The sequence below is a fragment of the Staurois parvus genome, unplaced genomic scaffold (genome assembly GCF_062004578.1).
Source record: "Staurois parvus isolate SC_StPar_1 unplaced genomic scaffold, SC_StPar_1.0 ptg000385l, whole genome shotgun sequence".
Lineage (NCBI taxonomy): Eukaryota > Metazoa > Chordata > Amphibia > Anura > Ranidae > Staurois > Staurois parvus.
The window spans coordinates 1251047-1274071 of NW_028318181.1; the positions used below are offsets into that span (position 1 = coordinate 1251047).

Consider the following 23025-nt stretch of genomic DNA (forward strand, 5'->3'; position numbering starts at 1 on the left):
GCAAAAGTTAAGCACTGTGAATGCTTTTTGGATGCACGGTATATAGTTACATAGTTAGTCTGGCTGAAAAAAGACAAAAGTCTATCCAGTTCAACCATTAAAAAAAAAAGTTATAATCCTATACCCACAGTTGATCCAGAGGAAGGCAAAAAAAACAGCAAAGCATGCTCCAATTTGCTCCTGTAGGAGAAAAAAGTTCCTGCCTGATCCCCTGAGAGGCAAACGCATCTTCCCTGGATCAACTTTACCTATAAATAGTAACCAGATATAGTCTGTGTATCCAAAAAGGATTCCAGGCCTTTTTTAAAGCAATCCACTGAGCTGGCCAGAACCTACTCTTGAGGGAGTCTATTCCACATTTTCACAGTTCTTACTGTGAAGAAACCTTTCCATGTTTGGAGATTAATTTTATTTTCCTCCAGAAGTAAAGTGTGCCCCCTTGTCCTCTGTGATGACCTCAGTGTGAATAACTCTACACCCAGTTCACTATATGAACCACTGATGTATTTATACATGTTGATCATATCCCCCTTTAATCTCCTCTTCTCAAGAGAGAATAAATTCAGTTCCTCTAATCTTTCCTCGTAGCTGAGCTCCTCCATGCCTCTATTAGTTTGGTTGCCCTTCTCTGTACCTCCTTCCATTTTCCCAATGTTCTTTTTGTGAATTGGTGTCCAAAATTGAACTGCATATTCCAGATGAGGTCTTACTAATGATTTGTACCGGGGTAATATGATATCTCTCTCTCTGGAGTTTATACCTCTTTTAATGCAAGAGAGGATTTTGCTCACTATAGAAACTGCAGCTTGGCATTGCATACCATTATTAAGCTTGTGACCTACCAGAACCCCCAGATCCTTCTCCACCATTGATTCCCCCATTTGTACCCCCCCCCCTGGTATGTATGATGCATGCATATTCTTAGCCCCCAAATGCATAACCTTACATTTATCAACATTAAACCTCATTTGCCACATAGTTGCCCAATTAAACAGTGCATTGAGGTCGGCTTGTAAATTGGAGACATCCTGTAAGGACGTTATTCCACTGCACAGCTTGTTGTCATCTGCAAAAACTGAAATGGGATTTTTAATCCCAGACCCTATATCATTTATAAATATATTAAAAGGTAAGGGTCCGAACACTGAACCTTGGGGTACACCACTGACAACCCTAGACCATTCAGAGTATGAATCATTAATCTCTACTCTCTGAATACGATCTTTTAGCCAGTTTTCTATCCTTTTACATACAGATTTTTCCAAGCCCATAGACTTTACCTTACACATTAGCCTTGTGTGGGGAACTGTGTCAAACACTTTTGCAAAATCCAATTATACCACATCCACCGCCACCCCTCTGTCCAAGGGTTTGCTCACCTCCTCATAAAAAGAAATCAGATTTGTTTGACAACTTCTGTCTTTCATGAATCCATGCTGTCTGTTGCTTATGATATTTTTATAACTCATCTATGTGGTCTTTTATTAAACTCTCCAGTATTGTCCCAACTATAGAAGTTAAACTAACAGGTCTATAATTATTTGATAAATATTTTGACCCCTTTTTAAATATTGGCAGCACATTGGCCTTACGCCAATCCAGTGGTACTATGCAAGTCATTAAAGAGTCTCTAAAAATTAGAAACAATGGCTTTGAAATGACAGAGCTCAATTCTTTAAGGACCCGTGGGTGTATGCCATCCAGTCCAGGTGCTTTATTCACCTTTATTCTGTCTAAATATTTTTGGATCATATCAATTGTGAGCCAATGTGGATCATCTGGAGCTGTGTCAATACCATGCCCATTATGGACAAGAGCTCCCCCATGCTTCTTTGTATACACAGAGCTGAAAAAGACATTTAATAAATTTGCCGTCTCTTTGTCCCTAGTCACCCACTCTAGATTATTTTGTAAATTATATATATATGTAGTGAAACCCCTGCAGGAGCCGTGTGTGTCCTGCCCAGGCTTTCCCCTAGAATTTTCTCCCATAGTTAAGCACATCACATTTCCTTAGTCAGGTGCACACAACCTCCATTTGTTACTCTAATGATCAGTCCAGGTGTTGTAGTTTTTTTGTTGTTTTATTTTTTTTTAACCTCTTGCCATCCGCCTGCTGTTTATAAACGGCAGGGCAGTGGCAGTCCAGGGGCGGGTTGCCGTTCCTAAACGGCACCCGCCTTTTCTAGCTGTGCGCGCTCCCTAGGAGCGCGCACCACCGCAATCCGGTGTCCGCTGTGTCCTCCGGACACGGTGAAACACCGATCGTCGGGCGGGACCTCTGTACGAGGTCCCGGTCATGTGATCACTGATTGGCGAATCAGTGATCACATGCAAAGTAGTAAGCAAGATGTCACTTGTGACATCATTGCTTACTACGTGTGAAATCTGTGAATGATCACAGAGGTCACATGGTACAAGGCTATTCACAACACCCTTGTACCATGTGACAAGCTGTGACCAATCACAACTCACTCAGTATTTCTCAATGACTGCAAGAATGCAGACAGAGAGAAAGAGAAATGATTGCTTTTACATCCTATATGGGTGTAAAAGCAATCAGTGTAAAAAAAAAAAAAAAAAATCTTCATCACCCCCCACAAGTAGTACAGTGTCACCATGGTGACACTGTACTGCTAGGGTGACAGTATGTAAAAAAAAAATTAAAAATAATATAAAAAAAATAAAATAAAAATCTAAAAAAAAATGTTTAAAAATTATAATTTTTGGTTATAAACTAATTTGGATTTTTTTTTTACTAAAAAAATAACGGAATAAATTTTGGCCAAGATTTAGGATGAAATATTATTTATTTGCAAAATTTTATTTAAAAAAACACTTTTTTTCAAAATTTTTGGACTTTTTCATTTACATAGTAAAAAAAATAAAAATCCCAGCGGTGAATAAATACCACCAAAATAAAGCTTTATCTGTCTCAAAAAAATGGTAAAAAATTCATATGGGTACAGTATTGCATGACCGCGCAATTGTCATTCAAAGTGTGATAGCGCTGAAAGCTGAAAATTGCCCTATACAGGAAGGGGGTAAAAGTGTCCGGACAGGAAGTGGTTAATATGGTATAGGGAAGGGATATAGTAGGATACTCTGAACAGGGGCGGACTGACAACTCATGAGGCCCCTGGGCAATAGGATATCATGGGGTCCCCTGTGTGCCTGCCCACTCAAGCCGCAGCCACACAAAGCCGCACCTACATATTACACTGCCCACAATACATGCGTTTGTCACAGAATTTCTCTACAGTATGTTCAAAATAAATATTTATTACACAAAATAAAGAAAACAAAACTTACATTAAAGAGAGCACAACAATGCTACACTTCAAAATGAAGGTTTTAATGATTTTTTCCTATTCCTTCCACTGACACCAATGATAGGGCACTATTCCTCCCACTGACACCAATGATAAGGCACTATTCCTCCCACTGACACCAATGATAGGGCATTATTCCTCCCACTGACACCAATGATGTGGCACTATTCTTCCCACTGACACCAATGATAGGACATTATTCCTTTCACTGACATGAATGATAAGGCACTATTCATCCCACTGATACCAATGATGGGGCAATATTCCTCCCACTGATACCAACGATGGGACGCTATTCCTCCCATTGACACCAAAGGTGGGATGCTAGTCCTCCCCCTAATACTAAAGATGCATGGTTTACTCCCACTGATGTCAGGACAATTTCTGATCCCAAAGACCACAGTCCAGCCCCCAAAAACCTGAAGGACAGTAAACTGGTCCTTTGATCTAAATTTGGGGTCTCAAAACTTTCTAAACAAAGCATATGCATGTGTTAGAATGGCCCAGTCACAGTCCAGGCCGAAATCCAATGGAGAATCTGTGGCCAGACCTGAAAATTGCTGTTCACAGACGCTCTCCATCCAGTAACAGAGCTTGAGTGATTCTGCAAAGAAGAATGGGCAGAAATGTCCCTCTCTAGATGTGCAAAGCTGGGAGAGACGTCCCCAAAAAGACTTGCAGATGGAATTGCAGCCAAAGGGGGTCCTACAAAATACTGACTCCAGGGGGCCGAATACAAATGCCACCACACGTTTCACAGTTTTATTGGTCACAAATGTTGGAACCATTTCTCATTTTCCTTCCACTTCACAATTATGTGCCACTTTGTGTTGGTCTATCACATCCAATCCCAATAAATACATTGTAACATGACAACATGGGGGACATTTCAGGGAGGGAATACATTGCAACATGACAACATGGGGGACATTTCAGGGTGGGGAATACAATGTAACATGACAACATGGGGGACATTTCAGTGGGGGAATACATTGTAACATGACAACATGGGGGACATTTCAGTCATGAGGAAGACTTTTTCAAGCCACTATATATATCACTGATATCTGTACATTGAGTGCTATTCCTTATATATAACACTGATATCTGTACACTGGGTGCCACTCAGTGTACATATATCACTGTTTTATATAGGGAATATAGAATAGAAGACTACTATTAACCCCTTGCTTACAGGGCACTTATACCCCCTTCCTGCCCAGGCCAATTTTCAGCTTTGTCACACTTTGAATGACAATTGCGCGGTCATGCAACACTGTCCCCGTATGAAATTTTTATCATTTTTTCGAGACAGATAGAGCTTTTTTGGTGGTATTTAATGACCTCAGGGTTTTTATTTTTTGCTAAACTAACCAAAAAACAACTGAAAATTTTGAACAAAAAAGGTTTTTTGCTTAGTTTCTGTTATAAACTTTTGTAAATGAGTAATTTTTCTCCTTCACTGATGTGTGCTAATGAGGCTGCAGTGATGGGCACTGATAAGGCGGCACTGATGGGCATTGATAGGCGGCACTGATGGGCACTGATGAGGACGCACTGGTAGGTGGCACTGATGGGCATTGACAGACATCACTGATGGGCACTGAAAGGCAGTACTCATATATGGCACTGATAGGCGGCACTGATAGGCAGCACTGACTGGCACTGTTAGGTGTCACTAACGGGCACTGATAGGCGGCACTGATTGGCAGCACTCATAGGCGGCACTGACTAGCACTGATAGGCAGCTCAGATGGGCACTGATATGTGTCATTTATGTGGCACTGGTAGGCACTGATATGTGGCATTGATTAGCAATGATACGTGGCATTGATGTGCATTGATGTGACTTCCTCCCGTGGATCGTGACGTAAACGCATTAAGGTACGCACTGACATCATTTCCAGTGGCGCGGTGACGTCATTTCCGGCGTCGCCGCCATTTCTGGAGGGATTGTGGAGCAAGTGGAGCTGCATGCATTTCTTAGCATGAGAACCATGGAAACACACCCATGATTTGGGAAAAAGCTGATCTTTGTCATTTTACATGTGAGTGGGCATTTTATTTATATTCATGTTATTATTAAAACTGGATTACACTATGGAGGATCTTCTTTGTTTTTAATGGTATCTTAAACGGTTTTGTGGAATCGAGTACCTAGGAGATAGAAGATATTGGAGGGATCTATCCATACGTTCCATTCTTTGATGATACCTTATTGGGTGTATAAGGTCACCTACATAGCTGTTTGGCCCAGTGGGTCGCATCAAGGAGGTGAGGGGCCATCTTGGCCATCTGTGGATTGGCCGCACACTGAGTGACACTGTGATCACCTCACGGTGTTTTGCTGTGATTTTTCACCATCATTGGCATTTATGGACTGCTGCACATAGTATTAATTTTATGAGCACCTAACACTGAATATTTATTGTGCATTCTATATGTGATATTTCCATTTATCTCATTTGTATTTTAGTATAGGTTGTTAGCGCTGCACTATTTTTTGTATTTCTATGTTCTTTCCTTGTGGTTGAGGCGAGTGTGTGCTGCTTATTATTAGGTGTTCCATTGCGCACAGGAGTTTTTTTCATTATTGATGTGCATTGATTGGCACTGACAGGTGGCATTGACGGACACTGACAGGTGACATTAATGGACACTGACAGGTGGCACTGATGGGGCTACACTGACCATCAGGGCACTGATCAGTGCCCTGATGATCAGTGTAGATGTCTCCTCTGAGTAATGCCGATTACCGCCTCTCCTCTCCTCACCAGCTGTCATCATGACAGCTAGTGAGGAGAGGAATGCTGATAACTCGCATTTCCTTATTTACATGCGATCAGCTGTGATTGGACACAGCTGATCACATGACCGAGCCAACATCTTCGGCTCTTTCCGCTGATAGGTGATCCCCTGTGTCCCAGGGACACAGTGCACCACCGATCGTTGGAGTGGGAGGACGTCATATGATGTCCTCCCAGAACAAGAGAACCGCCACCCGCCTGTCGGTTAAGCTGCAGTGCTGTCAGTGTCACCGGGGTCGGGGGATTACACACTGACCTGCTGCAGGATACAGGGCAGGTCAGCACAATGATGACTCCGCTCTCTTCTCTGGCCGCCTGTCCTGTGGCAGGGATGTGGGACCCGACCCTCTGAGGAAACTCCGAGGAGATGTGTCCGAAGTGCCTGCCGCGGTGCTGCCCCATTGCAACTCTTCCTTTTTTCCTCCTTTCAGCAGTGTCATATCCAGAGGGCGGACTGAGCCTCTCATGGGGCCCTCTAGTGACCCCGGGCCCTCGGGCAGTGCTCTAGAGCCCGAATGGTCAGTCCGCCCCTGACTCTGAATCAAACTATGTACAAATTGAGGACAGCTTTTTTAAAGTGGAAACTGTGTAGCAGACTGTACAAGAATGGAGCAAAGTCCCTCTATAGATAAGCAGACTTAGTAGACAATTGCTCTTCTGGACACCAGCCGGTGTCCCCTCTAGCTTACACCTGGTGTCTGGGGTCCTCTCTACCTTACACAGTTGACTATATAGATCCCAAGGGGGTTAAACAGCAAAAGTCCCAGCATCCATGTAGAACAGTCTGTACTCACAAGGCCCTTGCTGCAGGTCACGTTCTTCCATGATACCTTACAGGATCTGTAGACATCCCCTTCAACCAGCTCTCAGAAGCACCCTGGGTTTCAGCATTCTGGCCTTTGGATCACTCACCTGAGGCCTCCTAGCAGCATTAGCCAGAGAGGGAGTTGCCTCTCGTGGCTGGAACTCCCTTCTCACAGGAAAAGGAGAACCCAGATCAATGTGCTGATTGACTATAAATACTAGTACCCAGCATTCTCAGGGGCACCAGTCCCTGTAATTGGCTGGAACTGCATCCATATTCATGCTGCTGATCTGCATGGGTCACTCACTTTCACCCAGAACTAAATTAAAGTAAGATTACAGTGGTTTTGGGACCCAATTTATTTTAGTTACTAAATATACAATCTTTGTTTTACAGAAAAGCATTTGATGCATGACAAATGAATCTCAGAGCACTATAGGTTTTCACTAAAAGAGTCTAGTATTTGTTTTTTTTTTACTTTTAGGAAGACTGTCATTTTTTTTAAAAGTGAGGTATGGGAAGAGAGGGAGGCAGGGGCGGACTGACCATTTGGAAACTCAGGCACTGCCTGAGGGCCCAGGGTCAGTAGGGGGCCCCGTGAGATGCCCCTGGTACCTTTTTCATAGGCTTTTTTGAGTTTGAGCAAGGACACAGGGGCCCCATGATCCGCTATTGCCCGGGGGCCCCATGAGTTGTCAGTCCGCCCCTGGAGGGAGGTGAGAGGGAGGAGTTTTGATTTATTTGTGTGTATACATTTCAACATGTGTACTGAGCGCTGTAAACATGATTATTTTGTTCAAAAGAAGCTGCCAGAAGTGAAGACTTCAGGTATGGAGATAGATGTATCTCATTCCATGTAACAACGCTGCTTTTTGTGCTTGGCCCAGCACTGTCACATGATGACAAGAAGAGTCCTTAGTCCAGTGTAAGCTTCAGCTGGAGCAATTCAGACCATACAAAGAAGTAACTAGTGGCTAATGGAGTGGAAGCACAGCGGAATAATAAGTATGTGCATCTGGGACTGGGTAATTAAGTGTTGCACACTCATAATCTGTATATTAAGGTTCCCCAGCAAAATGCCCCATGCTTAAGATACCTTGGCAAATTTTCTTTGCAAAACTAACCATGAACTCCATGGTTAGCGCTAGTTCTACTAAGAGCTGCCGAGGCAGACTAGTAATTGGGAACCAATCAACATGGTCCCTGATCATGTAATCACTTTGACAACCAATCATGTTGATCATTTGGTTTTGTTGACAAAACTAATGTACCTGCTGACATGTCATTGTGTCTCACATAGGCAGGCACCTGTAAAAAACAAATATATTTAATTAAAAAGATTTAAAAACGTGTTATAAGTTACTGAATATGCAATTAATTTAAACATATGTAGCTAGATAAAATCGTGTACCACATAGAGAACAATGTATAAATGATTTAAAGTGGAGCTCCACCCAAAAGGGGAAGTTCCGCTTTAAAGACTGGTCCCCCGCTCCCCATTAAGGATTGGTACCTTGGGGGAGCGGGTACCTGAAATTGACAGGTACCTGCTCCCACTTCCACTGTGATTGCCTAGGCTACACTCCCTCCCCATAGACAGGTCCCAGAAGACTACGGGGCCATTCAGGAAGTGCAGCGCTACTCATGCATGCGCAGTGGGCACCCGGCTGTGAAGCCGCAAGCTGTCACAGCCGGGTGCCCACACTGAAGATACCAGCGCCTGGAACACCAGAAGGCTGGTGAAATGGGCTGCGGGGAGGACTCTACGGGATTGTGGGACAGGTGAGTGGCTGTTTTTGTAGCTGCTGACTTTTATTTTTTTACAGTGTGAGTGGAACTCCACATTAAGTAGGCAACATAGAATTAGAGTTATTTTTAAATTCTAAATTTATCATGGGCACAGGGCTGCTGTTAGAAGCCACGGGGCTCCATACAACAAACCTGACAGGGCCCCCTCCCCACAAAAAAACACAGGTTACTATGCTTTAGTTATGAATGACCACAGTGAGTGATCAGTACCGATCATTCATTGTATTCTTTCAGGAAGGAAAGGGGTTGGTAAATGGGACATATTTACTAGACCCTTCCCACATTCTCCATGCTGAAGGATCCTACTGTGTGCCTGCAGCTGCCAATGGGAAGGAGAGGAGGGAAGCAGGCAGCCTTGTGGGGGCAGGGGCACAAAGGGTGGCGTTGGCAGCAGAAGGAAACATATGGTGTAGAGGGAAGGTAATGGGTGTGGGGGGGGCAATTAATGGAACCGACCCCCTGTATGGCTCTCTATGCAGCAGCTGAAAGCCAGCTGGAAGGAGAGAAGAACCCAGCTTTCAGCTGCTGCAGAGAGAGCCATACAGGGGATCGGTTCCACTAATTGCCTCCCTGCCTTGCCGATTATCTCCCTGCCATCTGACTCATCCAGCGGCCTGTGCCCCCCTGCTGGCCTGGGCCCCGTGCAGGAGGACTGCTGGTTCCCCCTTATCCACATCCCTGCATGGGCATCTAGGTATCAATCACTGTAATGACATTGCTATTTTTTTATCCAACAATGCCATTGCTCGATATATAAAACTGTATATGTCATAGTGCCCTTTTTTATCTCTAGTTCTCATGTAGAGACTTGTCAGGAAAATACACAGGATTTTTGTTTATCTGTGTGGTCACTCCTTTCCTGCATGCCATAACTGAATATAGCAAACCCAAGAAAAATATAGCTGTCAATCATCCTATAATGAAGATTTCATTGTTCTGCTTTTGCAGGAACCATGTCATCAGTCAGCATGATGTGGCAGACTTGGTGAGCACACCAAGGAGTATTGCCTATTAGCACATGGCTGTAATGTAATATGGGCCTACAGCTGCAACACTTTAAAATAATACATTCAAGGAAGCAAATGTTAAATGGCAACCTATTGTTACTATTTCTGTTATGCAAAACTGCCACCCAAAATACTGAGGTTGTTTCTATAATTGAAAATCCAGCATATTCTCCTGGCTGCATATGTCAAGGTTTATCACTGCTTGTTAATGCGTCTCAGATTAGCTACATCTTTCCTATGTACTGAGAAGATCTGTATCTTCCTCTGCACACAGGATGACAACATTCTCCTGCCATGACCAAGCACAGCACTTTTACCCCTTCTATTTTTATATTGTCTAGGGAGTCCTTTAAAGGGGAGTTCTGGCTGCAGTATTATTATCAAACAGATGAACATTATGCTGATGTGCAAACTTAATATTCCTAACAATTAGTAAGGATTCTGCTTTCGTGAGGTTGCATAATATGCCAGATAATCCTAAAACACCCAACTATTGTTTAATTTGATTATCACTATTGACCATCTGCCAGTAAAAGTCTCTTTAACATTTAAGACACTGTCATGAAAAAGTTAATGATTGCAGTGATTGTGTGGACATTGTAAAGGAAGTGAAATCTGGAATTAGTAAATGCGAGTACAATAGTCAATTCTCTCCTAGTGTCCCTGACCTTGTGCTTTTGAATTGTTGTATGCCTATTTTATAGCAGTGTGTGGGCGTGCAAGCAGGAAGAACAGGAGACAATCTAGCGGAATCTTCCAAAGGATGGCATTATGTTAGAATTTTCATATATCATACCTTTGATCATTCTATGGTAGACATATAGTAAGAATCCTAAATGTCACAGAGGAGGAAAGCCAGATTAAAAAGGTTGCCACGACCGTGTCCCTGGAAATGACAACCTCTGCTAGCCTGCTGCACTGCAAACCAGACAACTGTGAAAGACAGATCACTCAACATGCTGGCCTAAAATGACCAAACTTGCAGATATTGCACTCTATTGGCTACGGGTAGTGAGGATATAAATTGACAATCTTGTGACCTTGTGTGCCAGGCAGAAAGAAACATAAAGCACATTTGTCTTGGTTTAACAGTTTTCTTCTGCATCTGCATTGCCATAAATTAGAATAATGTATTTGTCCCAAACATTCCATTAAAGAAACAAATCCCTTTCTGACTGTCAAAAGTGGCTGTGTGCAATTTTAAGCTGTAAATCACTAAGGCTAGGTTCACATATGTGCAAGTGGATCGGCTGTGGATCCGCACGAAAATCCGTGCATCCGCACCACCCACACAGAGGAATGTGGACCCACGGGCTGGTACCAGTAGTTTTAATGGCACGCCGCCCGCACTGGAAAACTCAACCGTACTGGGAACTGAGGTTCTTGTGTGGGCTGCGTTTTCAGAAGAAGTGCAGGGACTTCTTCCCTGTGTGTCATGGGGTACGGGAGTCCATTCAAGTGAATGGGCTCTCGTGCCCGTGCAAAACACGGCCACATATATGTGAACCAGGGGTAAAAGTAACATGGTTTTCCCACCAAGGTGAAGCAAATGTCCTACAGTATGTCACTCAGTTTCAGGGCCCTAAATCTAAGCTCAATTTCATGGCACTTATTCAGAGTTGGTACCAAACTTATGCAGCACAGTTCTTAAAGTGGAGTTCCATCCATAAGCGGAAGTCCCGCTTTAAGGAGTCGTCCCCCGTGGGTTTTGATAGATCCCCGCTCACACTGCCTAGGCAATCAGAAGCGGAAGTATTCCCTGACAGCAACCTCAGCCTTGTCCCTGGGCATTGGTGAAGACGACACTAAAGCAAATGTACCCCATATGTGTGAAGAGAGAGAGACCCTGTACAAGGAGTCTAGCATAGCCCAGAAGAACCCACCCAGGGGGTAAGCTTCTCATGTGATCCTTGCTTGGCACCCAACGAGGAGGGCAACATGGAGGACATGATAAACAACCACCACCCTACCCGTTACATAGGGTGTCACACCCTGTCTTTTTCTTTTCCAGTCCCTAAATTCCTCTTCCACACGAGGCCAGTACTTGTAGTATTATTGTAATGTAGTGAGAGCTGTGTGCCTTTCACATAGACAACTGTCATGTGGTGGGGGAGCATGTAGACTCTGTGTCCACTCTAGGCATAGGTTAGTTCCCTAGATCGACTGGGGTACTATGGGCACAGTGCATCATTCTTGAATCTTGCCCCTCTAAGAATACACCATGGGAGACTCCTGGGCTGGCCCAACCAGTATCCCCAGCAGTCCACCACATACCTGCTTTAGGCCTTACAGAAATGGACCCCAGTAAAGCCTCTACCAACAAATCCAGTTTTATTATTTATTACACGTACTTATATAGCACCATCAATTTACATATATATTGTATATTCACATCAGTCCATCCCCTCAAGGAGCTTACAATCTATGGTCCCTTATTCACATTCATACATACTCATATTAGGGCTAAATTAGACAGGAGTGTGGGAGGAAACCCACACAGACACAGAGCAAACTTACAAACTCCAGGCAGGAAGTGCCGTGGTTGGGATTGGAACCCATGGCACTAGTGCTGCTAGACGGAAGTGCTAACCAATTAGCCAGTGTGGACATTCTCACCCTGCAGTAGAGAGAAGAAAATCCATACAAAGAAAGCCTTTTAACTATTTATTTTAATGTTGATAAATCACATATGTACAGCTTCAGTCATCCCAGACAGTTGATAGCACATTTCCTTCAGTTGCAAACAGTTTAGAGATTCAAATGAGAGGCGAGTCAAAGAAAAGCTTATAGGAGGGGTCGATCAGAGACCACCATCCCATGAAAAGGGCATAGCAGTAGTCCCAAAAATACCTGCATGTTCCTCACTTGCTTTCCACCCCAAGGGTAAGATAAACAGATAAAGCCTCACTGACTACATCTTGCTGTGGCTTGGAATTCCAGTAAGAACTCCCCAGCAGCTGCTCACCAAGACTATTTTTACTACTGCCCTGTTACCCATAGTGCGTCTAGACCTGGTTCTAACTCCTAGTGACACCTAGAAACACTACTCACTCAAGCATTGTGGTCAGTGGCCACCTAGATAACCACACCAGCTGCATAAATCAGGCTTATCCCAAACCTCCCTTAATCTTGGCAAAGGGACATCTAGTGGCTTAACCAGGAAATACTCTGGGCATATCCATTCCCTGGCCTACACTCCTCCATGGGAAAATATGGTACGTCCTTGTGTCAACCAGGCAAACTGACAAAATTTCTCCGACATCCAGGGCATGTCATGTACCTTGGTTGGAGACCGAAGTGACCAGAGGGCTTTTCCACAAAGAAGCATAAGTGGCAGTAGTCAAGTAGCATTGTTCTCTGGACTGCTGTCAGCAGCAGTGCAGACACACTAGAGGAGGACCAAGGATAGTGGCCAGCAGGAAGGCACCCTGGAACTTGCCCTTGGAAGCTTGGTAAAGAGAACTGCAAGGACATACAGGGGTTGATGTACTAAATGCAAATAGACTGTGCACTTTGAAAGTGCAATTGCTCTCTTCAAGTGCATTTGCTCTAGAGATTTTTAAATGGGGGGAAGCTCTGCTGATTTCCATCATCCAATCATGTGCAAGCAAAAACGCTGTTTTTTTTACTTTCCCTGCATTTGATTGAGTATCTTTTGCAAAGTAAAACTTCACCTCATTTAATAAGCTCTGGAGCAACTGTACTTGCAAAGTGAACAGTCTATTTGCCTATAGTAAACCAACCCCACAGTCAGAGGTAGATGCCCCAAGGAAGGCACCCCGGAACTGGACCTTGAAAGCTTGGTACAGAGACTGTACAGAGACTGCTAGCAAACACCGTCAGAGGTAGATGCAGTTTCCAAATGGGATCAAGGATGTGGCCAGATGGAGATGCAGGAGTAAGCCTAGTCAAGCAGCAGGCTAAGGATGATACCAGGAAGACAGCTGAACGTGGTCACAGGCATGCCAGGGTCAGAGTCCAGAATTCACAAAGTAAAGTCAGGAGAAGGCCAGGCCAGCAATGGGAGATCAGGCAACAAGAGTATGAACACAGATCATGGGTAGCTGAAGAACACCCAGCGATTAACACACATTATGGCCTTCTTTAAATAGGCAGCTAGGTGCCATTCCCGGAACTGGATATGTGCAAGTGTGAACCAATGCTCATGCGCCTATGTGCACTGGCGCACACAGATGCACTGATGTGGCAGTACATGCCATTTACTGACCAAAGTCCATCTGTATCCTGGCACATGTGCATGAGCACAACCATGAGCATTAGCTGCATGACTATGACCCTCTAGTGTGCTACTAGGATAGTGTAATGTATTATAGGTAAAATCATTGTGTATGACTCATGGTAGTTGTGTGAGTCTATGATTGAGGTCAGGTTATTGCAGGTCAGCTGAATGACTTAACAGATTGTGGCTCTATCGTCTCCTCCTGACTATAGAGGACCATAGAACCTTCCAGAAGTCAGTAAGCAGGAAGGGGTGGAGATCTAATCTGCATGTTTATGGGAATCCGGCCAATCCCAATTTTGGAGGCCCTGGTAGAGTGGTTGACTAGCCCATAAATAAGAGAGAATCAGTCTGACAGAGGAGTCGGCTGGGCTTGGACTGGCTGAGGAGGATACATTCAGCAGTGAGGCATGAATGGGATTGAGATCTGGAGCAGCAAGGAGAAAAGAGGAGTACAGTAGCAGTCTCTAGGGTCTACAAGGGGAAAGACTGCCACACGTAGCAAGCTTTCTAAGGACAGTGCTGGGCTCAATCCTTTATCCTTGTCTTGGGAGATCTTCTGAGGACAGGAGGGCTGGTAGTGTTTTCAGGCTCTTCAGGGGGAGAGAAGACATCTCAGCATGTAGCTACAAGAAGTTAAGCTGATTTTTTAGGGGCTGCTAGTTCCTCGCCCATAAAGGGCAGCTGCTATTGATCTGCAAAGACTGATGGCTTTCAAGAAAAGAACAGTCCATGATCTGCCTTTGTACGTAGGAAGGAAGTTGTCCCCCTTTCACTGATTTAAGCCAACTGGGCATCCCATAATCCCTATTTCCCTATCCAAGTTGATTTCCCATAAAAAAAACAACAAAACCAAGCCCACGGACTGGTCACTGTCTCTTGTATGCAAGTCTGTGTGAGAAATATCTGTTGCCTGGCTGTGCAGAGAGCAGCGTAGGGTACCCACAACACAGCAGTCCTCATGAGGGTGGCACTACATGAGCATTAGCTGCATGAATATGATCATGAGCATTAGCTGTACTAGTATTGGTCTCCTAACAGGGCACTACAACGGGGCCTAGCTCCAGACACGCACACAGTCAAAGCAATATAAACATCCTTCCCCATAGGCTTGAGATCAGCAAAGCAACCGTAACAGAACAGAAAATAATTGTGTATATCAGCATATAAATCACATATGCCAAAACACATATACACATTATGCCATACAGCATCAAATATACTGTACATAATCCTTTATGTATACCATACCTGCAATTCAACAGAAATCTTCTTCAAAGGATCAGCAAAAAAATAGTTTTTGTTCTAACCCTTTCCTTTCAAGTATGCAAGTCACTGAAAAGATTGTAGTAACGTTAGTCAGGATAGATCGTCACCTGCAGCATCTGTGGTCTCTCCTTAGCAGCATCCAATACCCTGGAGCCTGGCAAGCACCACTCTGTCCTTGAATATATGACAACCAAAATAAAATTCATGATATACAGTTTCAAATCTTTCTAAATAAGAATTTTCCTCTACCATGCAGCGCTGCGTGTCGGACACACTTGTTTATTCCCTGACTGCCTTCTGATAGATGCTAGTTGAATAGTTTTTCACTAACATAGAACTATATAATTTATAAAATATAATAAAATATAATAAATAGTACTCATTGACGGCCCTCTGCAAAAGGGCCAACCCCAATCTTTAGCCACCCACCTTTCTGGAGGTACTTCAGTAGTGCCAAGTCCCTCTGCTGCACCGCTCATGGGCTCTGAGGCCTTAACGCATTTCACCAACTGACATCCTGCTCAGAGCTGGGAAACTTGATCCCTACACTTTTCCTGTGGTCAAACCAGCATACTGCTCCAGTTCAGCCTTAAATTCTGCTTTTGCTGCCTCCCAGAATTCTGGTTTGGTGAAGACAATACTATGAGGGGCGTTCATGACAAGAAGTGTCTTTTCAATTTATATAATAAAAGAACAAATTTCAAGGAGTGGAAACTGCATTTATTTTTCAACATACCCCCCTGCTACATTTATACACTTATCCCAGCATTTAACTAATGCCTGGAAAACTTTGGCATAGAAAGATTTTTCAGTACGCCTGACCCATCCTAGGACAGTCTGCTTCACTTTGTCATCAGTGCTGAAATGCTGATCTCCAAGGAACTTTTTTAGGAGTCCAAACAGGTGGAAATCACTCAGAGTAAGGTCCGGGCTGTAAGGGGTATGTGGCAATACCTCCCAGTACATGAGACAATACAGTAACAAAACAATACACGAGGGGTTCGAGGGCCCTGCTCTTTCAAGCTTACAATCTAGGAGGGAGGGGATAGTGGCACAGGAGGAGGTGGCTGTGGGGGATGGAGTGGTAGGAGAAGTGGAGGAGATTGGCAGTTAGGTGAGGATGGGGTAGGCTTCCCTGAAGAGATGGGTTTTCAGGGTGTGCCTAAAGGTGAGGAGGGTAGGTGACAGTCTGATGGATTGGGGCAGGGAGTTCCAGAGGATGGGTGACACCCTGGAGAAGTCCTGGAGGCGGGCATGGGAGGAGGAGACCAGGGAACTAGAGAGAAGGAGGTCTTGTGAGGAGCGGAGTGTGCGTGCTGGGCGTTGTGAGTTCCAGAGGATAGGGGAGGTCCTGGAGAAGTCCTGCAGTTGGGCGTGGGAGGTGGAGACCAGGGAGCTAGAAAGTAGGAGGTCTTGTGAGGAGCGAAGATTACGGGTTGGGTGGTATTTGGGTATCAGGTCGGTGAGGTAGTTTGGGGCAGCGTTATGAATGGCTTGGTATGTCAGTGTTAGTAGTTTGAATTTGATGCGTTGGGCAATCGGGAGCCAGTGGAGGGAATGACAGAGGGGGGTGGCAGAAGAGGAGCGGTTGGTAAGGTGGATGAGTCTGGCCGCTGAGTTCAGGATAGACTGAAGCGGGATAGTCTGTGATGAGGTAGGCCGGTGAGGAGGGAGTTGCAGTAGTCCAGGCGTGAGATAATGAGGGAGTGAACGAGTTGTTAAGTAGTGTCTGGGGTTAGGAACGTACGTATTTTGGAGATGTTACGAAGGTGGAGCCTGCATGAGCTTGCTAGCGATTGGACATGGGGTTGGAAGGACAGGTTTGAATCTAGAGTGACACCTAGGACTTTGGCTTGTGGGGTGGGACTGATGGTGGCGTTGTTGGTCGTGATGGAGAGCGTGGGGGGGGACGCGGGCTGGGGGGAAAATTAGGAGCTCGGTTTTGGAAATGTTTGAAATGTTTACACTATTCAAATGTCTTGCTGAGCGTCTTATCACTGTACTTTGCTTGAAGTTTTCTGTAGATATCTGTGGGTTTTATGCCTTACTTCACAAGAAACTTCATCACCATACGCTGTTCCATGAATGCACTGTTGTCTACCATCTTGATTAATGGTCTCTGGACTGGCCCGCTATATCAGTAATCAGACACACTTGCCACTTAATACTGCATGTAGTACTGCCACGCTAGCATCAATTTTCATAACTGTAAAATTAAAAGTCCTGGTTTGACTTTAACGCCCCTCGTAGTCACTGCTCAGACCACTAACTGACTGCCAGTGCAGTCTGGGCCTCCATGTTACATACCTGGCCGAGGCTGTGTTGATGAGATGGCTTCCCTTACACCTCTTTTTCGGTTTCCCCTGGGGTTGGTGATGGTATAACAGGGCACAGAGTGGCACGGATGCCTGTAACATCCAGGCTAGGAAATCTTGTAGTAGATGCGGAGCTGAAGACTGTGCAGCAGGCAAGCTGGCAGCTGAAAGGTGCAGGATCTCAGATGCATGGTTGGGAAGGCAGAAGTCAGCAACAACCAGGTTGGGCGGAATTGGATGAACAGAAAGGTACTGAAACAGGAGGCATAAAGCCAAGGTTGGGTCACAAACCAGAGTCAGTAACAGAGTTTCAGGAGCAAGCGGAGTCAGGCAAGCCGGGTCAGAACATAGACATAAACACTGGATCAGGTCACAGGCAGAAGGAGCTGACAACCACTCAGCAATGATCCGAAGTCTTGTAGTGCCTTAAATAGGTCACTAGGTGCCAGAGTGCATGCATGCTCAATGAGCTAAACGAATTCAGATTTCCTGATACCCCGTCTGCCACACAAACTTCTGGAACACTTCAGGAACCAGAAAAGGACCAGAATCTGATGTATCTAAACCTGACTATCAGAAAACCATGGTACATCTCAACTCTAGTTGTAGGCTGGGTTTTGTGACCCCATGTGTCATGTATGGGGGACTTCTTCTGGGCTGCATGAACTTCACATGTACAACTTCTGTGTAGTGGGGGATCATGCAGTCTCTTTGAAGTGTTACTAAACCCTGGACTCTGTATTCATTATACAGTATCTGGTCTCCCACAGTACACAGAACATGGAAATTCAATTATTTTAGTAAATATAAACTGCTAAATACCTTTTCTCATCAGCAGTATATAGCAGTCTAGTGACATCTATCAGTGTCCAGCAGAGCACTGGCTAAAGCATGTAGGAGGAGTTTTCATTCTCCCCTGATTGTCCTAAGAGGTTACAGGACCCCTGACCCTCTGTCTGGACAGTGCTGATTGGCGCTGTGCTGAGGCACTCTCCCAAGAAAAAAAAATCTCTAGCAATACACACCAAACTGACCATGCACAACTTGCCCCCAAGGTTCTGTTCTATCAGCAGATGGATTGGTGACAGTAGAAGAAGGGGAGGATCAGAGAAGATGGGATCAAACAGCCTTTTTACACCTTGCAGAGGATTAACCCCTTAGGTTCCGCAGTAAGTATAACAAGCATGCTTTACAGCATATACAGAATGATTTTATTGTTGCAGGTTTAGTAACACTTTAACCCATATCTGCCTGAACACAGGTTGGTTCCCTAAATTCAAGCAGTGTAAGTATCTGCATTTGGCCTGTTATCAGGTTCTTGTAAAGCCTGTATAGCAGGGCCACATCATGGGAGGAATAAGTGGTTAAGAAGCCAGTTAGTTGATATGCTGACAAGAAGGAAAGGAAGAGAAAACAGAGTGACAGAGATTTGAGCTCATCACTGTGCTGCTTCTTCATTCTTTGTCCCTTCACAGGCTGGGATTAGGTCTGGGATGACCTGGGCTCAGAGGAATTGGGCTGAATGATGGTAGCCATAAGTCTAAGGATATCTAGCTACAAGAAAAATGTACTGTGGGAGAAATCTCTGAATTGAAGGTGAATTTTGCAGCAAAAGTTGGTTTCGTTTTTTTATCTTTTGATCGACTTTTCAGTTTGTTATTTTTGGCTGGAGTTCAGCTTTACCTAATATTTATTTAAACAATGTCTACTATATATAAAGGGGCTGGGTTTATGTTGAAACAAAAGGTTATTATGAAAGTATGCCTTTAAATTGAGGTTGTCTATTCCCAGATATGAAATGCAGTAAATACAAGACTTCTTTGTGATTGCTTTCATCCTTTTAAATTAAACTTCCGCAAGAAATAATATTCCCATTTGCATTTGCCACATAAGCGCAATCTAATTACCTTCCATACACCAAAGCTGTAGATCACTCACAGTATATCAGGTGACCAAATACAATTTCACGGTGTGTTCCAATTACGCTGCTATATCATTGGGATTCCGCTGCCTTGTCAAGGGCGCTCTGCACAGAGTCTCAGATGATTTGCACAATATTTCAGCTTTGTAAAGAAGGATTTATAATTAAAATATTAACCTTGATAAAGACTAGTCTGACTCAACAATGTACAGATAATCATAATGACTTTACCTGGGGCTGTAAAAATACATTCCTACAGAACTGTCATCATGCAACAGATTTATTTTTCTCCAAATGTTATTATGGCAGCAGAATACGGAAGAAAAAAGTGCAGATTTTGATATATATAATACGTATATGTATTCTATGTTAATCTTTTTTGTTCTAGTATTTTGTATACTAAGAATTACAGTTAATGTAATCAGTATCAGTAACCAATCACAACAAGGCAGAAAACATAATATTTGAAATTACATCCTATAAGATATAGGGCTTGAAAAAGCCGCTCGCTCACTCGCCAAATGCGAGGAGAAATTCCTCTGTGGCGAGCAGCGAGCACAGATGAAGCATGGAGCGACTGCACCTGCGCTCCAAGCCTCATTGTGAAGCCGAGTTCCAGTTTACAACTTCTGGTTTCTGGCTTCTTCGGCTCCTCTGAGAGGAGAAACCCTCTCCACCGCCGCGGGGGACTCGGAGGGACTAGGAGTATACAACATGTCATATCACTATTATGGAGTACAGGGGAGCTGGGATATACATCACTGAGTAATGTATATCCCAGCTCCCCTGTACTCCATTATAGTGATATGACATGTATACGGTAATGTATATCCCAGCTCCCCTGTACTCCATTATAGTGATGACATGTATACAGTAATGATTACTGTATACATGTCATATCACTATAATGGAGTACAGGGGAGCTGGGATATACATTACTATGATTACTGTATACATGTCATATCACTATAATAGAGTATAGGGGAGCTGGGATATACATTACTATGATTACTGTATACACATCATATCACTATAATGGAGTACAGGGGAGTTGGGATATACATTACTGTATACATGTCATATCACTATAATGGAGTACAGGGGAGCTGGGATATACATTACTGTGTACACGTCATATCACTATAATGGAGTTCAGGGGAGCTGGGATATACATTACTGTGTACACGTCAAATCACTATAATGGAGTACAGGGGAGCTGGGATATACATTACTGTGTACATGTCATATCACTATAATGGAGTACAGGGGAGTTGGGATATACATTACTGTGTACATGTCATATCACTATAATGGAGTACAGGGGAGCTGGGATATACATCACTGTATACATGCCATATCACTATAATGGAGTACAGGGGAGTTGGGATATACATTACTATGATTACTGTATACATGTCATATCACTATAATGGAGTACAGGGGAGTTGGGATATACATTACTATGATTACTGTATACATGTCATATCACTATAATGGAGTACAGGGGAGCTGGGATATATATTACTGTATACATGTCATATCACTATAATGGAGTACAGGGGAGCTGGGATATACATTACTATGATTACTGTATACATGTCATATCACTATAATGGAGTACAGGTAAGCTGGGATATACATTACTGTATACATGTCATATCACTATAATGGAGTACAGAGGAGCTGGGATACACATTACTGTGTACATGTCATATCACTATAATGGAGTACAGGGGAGGGGGATATACATTACTGTATACACGTCATATCACTATAATGGAGTACAGGGGAGGGGGATATACATTACTGTATACATGTCATATCACTATAATGGAGTACAGGGGAGCTGGGATATACATTACTATGATTACTGTATACATGTCATATCACTATAATGGAGTACAGGGGAGCTGGGATATACAATACTGTGTACAGTTTTATATTTTGGGCTCTTTATTCTAAAGAAAAATGTAATTTCATAAGCTTTAAGGGGGCATGGTTTGGGGCGGGCCAGGGGAGGGGTCGGGGGGAGACCTGGGCAAGGTTGGGTGGGGCAACTGGTGGAGAGTAAGTTTTGTGATCGGCTAGTAGGTCTGGACTCTAAATTTTAACCCCTGAATATAGTATATGCACTAGCTGAAGAAAAACTTTAGTTCTTTTCTTTAAGGGTCAGTTCACACTATAGAAACACATTCCAGATGCGATCTGAATGCGTTTCCACATGCATGTTTTCTGTTCCATTGCGTTTTTGACACGTTCCAGTGCATTTTTTTTTTCATAAAACTGTTTATTTAGGTCACATCGAAGAAAAAAAGACCAGTACAATATCAAGGCAAATCAACATGACCAACTGTATGTAGCAGGGATTAATGACAATAATCATAAGAGGCATATATCTTACATACAACTTCTATGAAGTGTCATATAGCCAAAGACAATTTGTGTCTACACAGAGCACAACAAGTAAAAGTATAAGAAGAGTACAAAAGCGAGGGAAATATAAAGAAGTAAGTTCTAAGGAGGATAAGGGAGAGAGAGAAAGAGAAAAGAAAAGAGGAGAGAGAAAAGAAATAGAAAAAAAAGGGAGGAAAAAGAAAAGGGGAAGGGAAAGGTAAAGGATGGGAATGGATGTGGGTACCAATGTGGGGAAAGATTCAATAAGAATGGTGGGGAAGGGTGGGACAGGATATTCCGGCTCCAATCCCCCAAGTGCCCCCCCATAACTACAGAGATAAAATATTACTTCCCTGGATCACGACAGTCATTCAACAGACCGAGCCATTGGATGTCTCAAGACATTATAGAGAGGTACCATTTTACCTTAGTATTTAAATGTAAGTTTTATGCTGTGGGGTGGTGTTGAAGTGAGTCCAACAGGACCAATGAGATACAAATTTAGTAAGGCGATCATGTGTAATGGAGATAAGTTCTTCCATTTCTTCAATACTATTCAATCTAATGAACCATTCCCTGATCTCTGGAACGCTGGTAGAACGCCAATGTATCGGTATGCAAAGCCTAGCGGCAATTACCATCAGCATGCCTAATGATTTGCGATAAGAGGGCAACGGTGTAGAGGAATGATGTAAAAGAAATTGTGCTGATGTATACTCCAAGTGGATTGTGGTCACTTGGGTGATAATTTTGTGAATTATTTTCCAAAAGGGTTGAAGTCATGTACAGGACCACCAAATATGTAACATCGTACAATCCTCCTCGCCACATCTCCAGCACACCTTTGAAATTGGTATAAATTTATGGAGCAGAGATGGAACCCGGTACCATCGAGTTCTGATTTTGTAGCTATTCTCTTGGATGGCTACATTGAGGGAGCCTTAATGTGCAATGTCATTGATATCAGACCAGTCATCATTAGATATTTCCAGTTGTAACTCCCTTTCCTAGGCCAAGCGTGCAAGATCTGATACAGAATAATTGTCTGAATGCAAAAGTGTATAAATGGTGGACACTAAATGATGTTGAGGTTTCACTTTTCTGCAAAGGGATTCAAAAGGGGTAA

The 23025-nt window shown here is 43.6% G+C and overlaps 1 long non-coding RNA gene across 1 annotated transcript in view; it reads right to left on the minus strand.

The window, feature by feature from the left end:
• LOC149455892 (uncharacterized) overlaps nt 1-23025 on the minus strand; it is a 115931-nt gene that overhangs the window by 25871 nt on the left and 67035 nt on the right. The gene's annotated exons all lie outside the window — the stretch shown is intronic.